The sequence below is a fragment of the Microcebus murinus genome, chromosome 16 (assembly GCF_040939455.1).
Source record: "Microcebus murinus isolate Inina chromosome 16, M.murinus_Inina_mat1.0, whole genome shotgun sequence".
Taxonomy (NCBI): Eukaryota; Metazoa; Chordata; class Mammalia; order Primates; family Cheirogaleidae; genus Microcebus; species Microcebus murinus.
The window spans coordinates 62,437,377-62,443,709 of record NC_134119.1 but is presented as its reverse complement, the minus strand read 5'-3'; the positions used below and the strand labels follow the sequence as shown (position 1 = coordinate 62,443,709).

The 6,333-nt window shown below is 43.6% G+C and overlaps 1 long non-coding RNA gene across 1 annotated transcript in view; it reads left to right on the top strand.

The window, feature by feature from the left end:
* Nucleotides 1–337: 337 nt before the first annotated feature.
* The window catches only part of LOC105869125 (uncharacterized), a 37,629-nt gene continuing 31,633 nt past the window's right edge, over nt 338–6,333 (top strand). Inside the window, exon 1 of the long non-coding RNA XR_002222445.2 lies at nt 338–444. This is a non-coding gene — a long non-coding RNA (uncharacterized LOC105869125). The remainder of the gene's footprint in view (nt 445–6,333) is intronic.

Genomic DNA, 6,333 nt, shown 5'->3' with positions numbered 1-6,333 from the left:
ATTATTTTTCCAGCTAATTTCTTTTTATTTTTTTAGTAGAGACGGGGTCTCACTCTTGCTCAGGCTGGTCTCGAACTCCTGAGCTCAAACCATCTGCCCGCCTTGGGCTCCTGGATTGCTGGATCACCACACCCAGCCTCATTTTTTAAAATACGATGTCTCCTGGCACACTTACAGCAATGATTGTTGAGGTACTGCTAATTATGCTGCATGTTATTGTAATGTCTTTGGGAACACAAAGAGATTTCTGTTTTTGTCTGTGAACTGGCCACATTTCCCATGTTACCAGCTAACGGGAAGGAAATTTCAATCAGGAGCCTGCATTTTTCAGCAGCCCCACCTTCTCCACAAATACAAACGTCCTGAAACTGAGGAAATAACGTGTCACTTAGCTGGACTGAGGTCTCATGACTGTTTCTCTGCTGACTGCCTGATCCTGCTGGGGTGAGTCTCTGGGCTGTACTTGAGGAGGGCGGGGGTCTCAATGTGGAGAGAACCATGAGATGGGTAAGAGATCTGCATGGTATGTGGAGTGATGAGGGCTAGGAGCCTGTTGGGCTAGGAGTCAAGGTGGAAGGACCGCTCAAGGTCAGGAGTTCGAAATCAGCCTGAGCAAGAGCGAGATCCTGTGTCTACAAAAAATAGAAAGAAATTAATTGGCCAACTAAAAATATATAGAAAAAATTAGCCGGGTATGGTGGCGCATGCCTGTAGTCCCAGCTACTTGGGAGGCTGAGGCAGGAGGATCGCCTGAGCCCAGGAGTTTGAGGTTGCTGTGAGCTAGGCTGACGCCACGGCACTCACTCTAGCCTGGGCACCAGAGTGAGACTCTGTCTCAAAGATAAAAAAGCAACCCTGGAAAGACACTGCACACTGTGACATATTCTGAGTCCTAGACTTCCCTGTCGCTCCTCTCTCTCTGTACTCTTGGGGCTTGTCACTCGCCAGTGCTGTCCACACATGTGTACACTTCTAGGCTCAGGCACTCCCTGGACTCCAGGGTCTGGACTCCTGCACATCCTCACTGTTTGCACGATTCCGGTCTGTGCACTTTCCGAGGTCTTCTGGGCTCTGGGCCTCCTCCCCTGCCCAGGCTCCTATTTGGCCTCTGCTGGGGTCTAACTTTTTTTTTTTTTTTTTGGAGACCGAGTCTCACTTTGTTGCCCAGGCTAGAGTGAGTGCCGTGGCGTCAGCCTAGCTCACAGCAACCTCAAACTCCTGGGCTCAATGATCCTTCTGCTTCAGCCTCCCGAGTAGCTGGGACTACAGGCATGCGCCACCATGCCCAACTAATTTTTTCTATATATATTAGTTGGCCTATTAATTTCTTTCTATTTATAGTAGAGACGGGGGTCTCGCTCTTGCTCAGGCTGGTTTCAAACTCCTGACCTCGAGCAATCTGCCCGCCTCAGCCTCCCAGAGAGCTAGGATTACAGTCGTGAGCCACCGCGCCTGGCCTAACTAATTTTTATTAACTAACAAATCTTCTTGCTGTGCTCCTACGTGAAGAAGGTGGAGCCTGTGCTTTTCCACTGTGCTCATGCCCATAATTGTGATGCTATAACTACCCCTCCCCAAGCCCTCCTTGAGATCAAGCTGCCCAAATCTCTCCCTGGTCAGAGCTGGACACTGGGAAACACTGGCCCTCCCTCTGAAAATCTCTATCGCTTTTCTCTATTACTCATATGAGGCAAGGGTTTATTCCCCACCCTTCCCCAGGCTGGTGGCCAGGCCCCTCCTCTGCTCAGACAGCCGGCTGCTCACCCCGCCACCCTGTCCTGAAAGACTTGCTGCCCCAGCTTCAAATGCCTCCACTGTATTGCTAACATCTCCCTCCTCCAACTTGTGAATTCTTTCCTCACTGGGATTCTCACTTGTCTCTCATTTTTATCCTTTGTGCCAAGACACTATTGGCCCATTTACTGGAAGCCCCTGCACTAACCTTCTAGGTCCTGAGGCTGAGCAGATTTTTGTCTAGATATACATCATTCTAACTCCCTGGACAGACACACACACACACTCACACTCACACACACAGGTGGCCCAATGGCTGCCTCTACCGCAAATCACACTGGCATTGGACAAAGCCCACTGCCTTTGGCTGCTGGTGCTGGAGTGTGTCCACAAGGGGGCTCCCTGAAGCCACTTCCTTCTGAGGTGGCCCTGGGATTTCTCTCTTGCCTTAATGAACTCCTTTCGCACTGACTACGCTTTGGAGCCTTCCGACCTCTCATCTCCCCTCTGCCCAGGACGCCATTCTCCCTGTCCTCACTGTCCACCTCTGATGTCCTGCATCAGTGTCTCACTGGCACATAGATCGCAGGGCCCCCAAACCGAGGTCACCTCTGTGCTGCAGTGTGTACTCCCAAGCCTCCCTGGGATCAGGCTTAATGCTCCCATTGAACCTGATCATTGCCAGGTTCCTCGCCCTGCTCTGCTTGGATTCCCTGGACCGCTCCTCTGTGATTCTCTTTAAACACCATCTCATGGTTTGCTTCTACAAAAAGAGACGCAACAGTTGGTACTGGCAATGCTAATTCTAATGATAATTTTGGGAATTGGATACTCCCCACGGAAGCCAGTGAGTAGCTCATCGCAGCTGGTAGGTGGGGGGCTGACATTGCCCAGGTCATGAGTCACTGTGGGATTACTGATATTTCACTTTGGTTGATCTTGAATGAACTACAGGGGATGCACTGCCGCTACGTCATCTCTGGGTTTGATAATTCTAGGGGAAATGACAAAAACAGATGTGAAAAATTGGATGGCTGCTAACATGGGGCATTGATGCATTGAAAAGAAATAATGACAGACTCATATTAATCTCTCAACAGTTTAAAGTATCATGTGATGCCTTTGGAGATTTGTATTTTTGACTTAGAATGTTTTCTTGTTCAGGCTCCTTTTCGATTTCATGTGAAATATAGGATGGTTGTTACTAATTGTGAGGGAAATGATGTTGATATTTTGCTGGGAATTGCATTGAATCTGTAAATCATGTTGGGCAAAATGGACATCTTAACAATATTGATTCTTCTGACTATATGAGCATGGGATTTTTTTTCCATTTGTTGTGTCATCTATAATTTCTTTCATCAGTGTTTTATATTTCTCCCTGTAGAGATGTTTCATCTCTTTGATTAAGAATATTCCCAGGCTGGGTGAGGTGGTTCACGCCTGTAATCCTAGCACACTGGGAGGCCCAGATGGGTGGATCGCTCAAGGTCAGGAGTTCGAAACCAGCCTGAGCAAGAGCGAGACCCCGTCTCTACTAAAAATAGAAAAGAATTAATTGGCCAACTAAAAATATATAGAAAACATTAGCCGGGCGTGTCGGCGCATGCCTGTAGTCCCAGCTACTCGGGAGGCTGAGGCAGAAAGGTCGCTTGAGCCCAGGAGTTTGAGAGGTTGCTGTGAGCTAGGCTGATGCCATGGTACTCTAGCCTGGGCAGCAGAGTGAGACTGTGTCTCAAAAAAAAAATTAATAGATTTTGAAACATGATGTTATTTGAACTCTTAGAAATCACTGAATTATAATATTTTGAAATTTTTATCCTTCTAATTCAAACTCTTTGATCATTTAATTGCTTCTGGATTAATTTTTTCCCAGATATGGTATTTTACAACTACTTTACCTTTTTTATTTCAAAATGTTGAGGAAGTACAGATGTTTTGGATACCCAGCTTGATTTAGGGCTATAAATGGCTTTAATTATTTTGAAGTATGTTCCCTGTATGCTTGTTCAGGGTTTTCATCATGAAGATGTGCTGGATGTTATTCAATGCTTTTTCTGCATCTAGCAAAATGATCATATAACTTTTGTTTTTAATTCTGTTTATGAGCTGAATCACATTTATTCATTTGTGTATGGTAACCATCCTTGCATCCCGGGGATGAAACCCACTTCATTTTAGTGGATTATTTTTCTGACGTGCTGTTGAATTTGGCTTGCTAGTATTTTCTTGAAGGTTTTTATATCCATGTTTGTTAGGGACATTGGCATGTAGTTTTTTTTGGTTTTTTTGTGTGTTTTGTTTGTTTGTTTTGTGTGTGTGTGTGTGTCTTTTCCTGGGTTTCGTAATGGAGTAATACTGACTTTGAAGTATGAGTTAAAGAGGATTTTCTCCTTCTCAATATTATGGAACAGTTTCAGTAGAATAGGTACCAATTCTCCTTTGTAGGTCTGGTAGAATTCAGCTGTGAACCCATCTGGTCCTGGGATTCCTTGTTGTCATTCTTGTTGGAGGATGTTTTATTACTGTTTCAATCTGGCTCCTCATTACTGCTCTGCTATGGATTTTCATTTCTTTGTAATTCAAGCTTGGGAAGTGCGTGTTTCCAAAAGTTCTCCATTTCCTCTAGATGTTCTAGTTTGTGTGCATAGAAGTTTTCATAGTAGCCTCAGATGATGTTTTATACTTCTGCAGCAATGGTTCTGATGTCTCCTTTTTCATTTGTGATTGAGCTTATTTGAATTCTTTTTTTTTTTTTTTTTTTTAGACAGAGTCTGGCTCTGTTGCCCAGGCTAGAGTGCTGTGGCATCAGCCTTGCTCACAGCAACCTCAAACTCCTGGGCTCAAGCAATCTTTCTGCCTCAGCCTCCCAAGTAGCTGGGACTATAGGCATGTGCCACCATGCCTGGCTAATTTTTTTTCTATATATATATTTTTTAGTTGTCTGGGTAATTTCTTTCTATTTTTCAGTAGAGATGGGGTCTCGCTCTTGCTCAGGCTGGTCTCGAACTCCTGACCTCAAGCAATCCTCCCCTCTCAGCCTCCCAGTGAATTCTTGCTTTTCTATTCCTGGTTAATCTAGCAAGCAGTCAACTGACTTTTGCTTCATTGATTCTCTGTACTGTGGGCATTTTTTGTTTGTTTCCATTTCATTTATTTCTGGCCTGATATTTGCCATTTCTATTCTTCTGCTAGATTTGGGTCTGGTTTGTTCTTATTTTTCTATGTCCTTGAGGCATAATATGAAGTTGGTAATTTGTGGTCTTTCTGTATTTTTTATGTAGGCATTGGGAGCTATGAGATTCCCTCTTAGTTCTGCTTTTTTCTGCATCCCAGAGTTTGATAATTTATGTCATTTTTGTCATTCAGTACAAAAAAATATTGAAATTTCATCTTGATTTTATCATTGATCCAAGGATCATTCAGCAGCAGGCTGCTTATTTTACAAGTATTTGCGTAGTTTTGACAGTGCCTTTTGGGGTGTTTCTGGTTTTATTCTGTTGTGGTATGACAAGGTACATGGTATGATTTCAATTGTTTTGAATTTGTTTTTATTTTTATTTATTTATTTATGTTGAGACAGAGTCTTACTCTGTTGCCCTGGCTAAAGTGCCGTGGTGTCAGCTCACAGCAACCTCAAACTCCTGGGCTCAAGTGATCCTCCAGCCTCAGCCTCCCGAGTAGCTGGGACTACAGGCATGTGCCACCATGGCCGGCTAATTTTTTCTACATATTTTTAGTTGGTCAATTAATTTCTCTCTATTTTTAGTAGAGATGGGGTCTCGCTCTTACTCAGGCTGGTTTCGAACTCCTGACCTTGAGCGATCCGCCCGCCTAGGCCTACCAGAGTGCTAGGATTACAGGCATGAGCCACCACGCCCAGCCCTGATTTGAATTTTTTGAGACCTGTTTTGGGGCCTAAGATATGATTAATCCAGGAGAATACACCATGTGCTACTGAAAAGAATATGTACTCTGTAATTTTGTGGTGGAAGATGTTCTGTAAATGTCTATTAAGTCTATTTGATCTACATTTTGGTTTAAGACAATTGATTATTTATTTTCTGCTTTGATGATTTGTGCAGCTCTGACAGTGGGGTCTTGAGGTCCTCACCAATTATGATGGTGATATTAACTTCTTTGCTTAGCTCAAGTAAAATTTGTTTGATGTATCTGGGAGCTTCTGTGTTATGTGCATATATATTTAGGATTGTTATGTCTTCTTGTTGAATTGCTGCCTGTACCACTATGTAATGGCCATCTTTGTCTTTCTGTACCCTTGTTGGCTGAACTTCAATTTTATCTGATATGAGAATGGCTACACCTGCTCTCTTTTGATTTCCATTTGCATGGAATATTTTTTTTATCCTTTCATGATGAGTCTGTGTATCCTTGTGGTTTGGATGTGTTTCTTGGAGACAGCAGATGTTTGGGTTGTGTTTTCTCTTCCATTCAGCCAGCCTGCGTCTTTTGAGACAAGCATTCAGTCCATTAATGTTAGCATTGATAATGTTAACGTTAATTGATAGCATTGATATGTAGGATTTTGGCCTAGTCATCCTGCTGGGTGGTCCCTTATTGCTTTGTTTTACCTCCTGT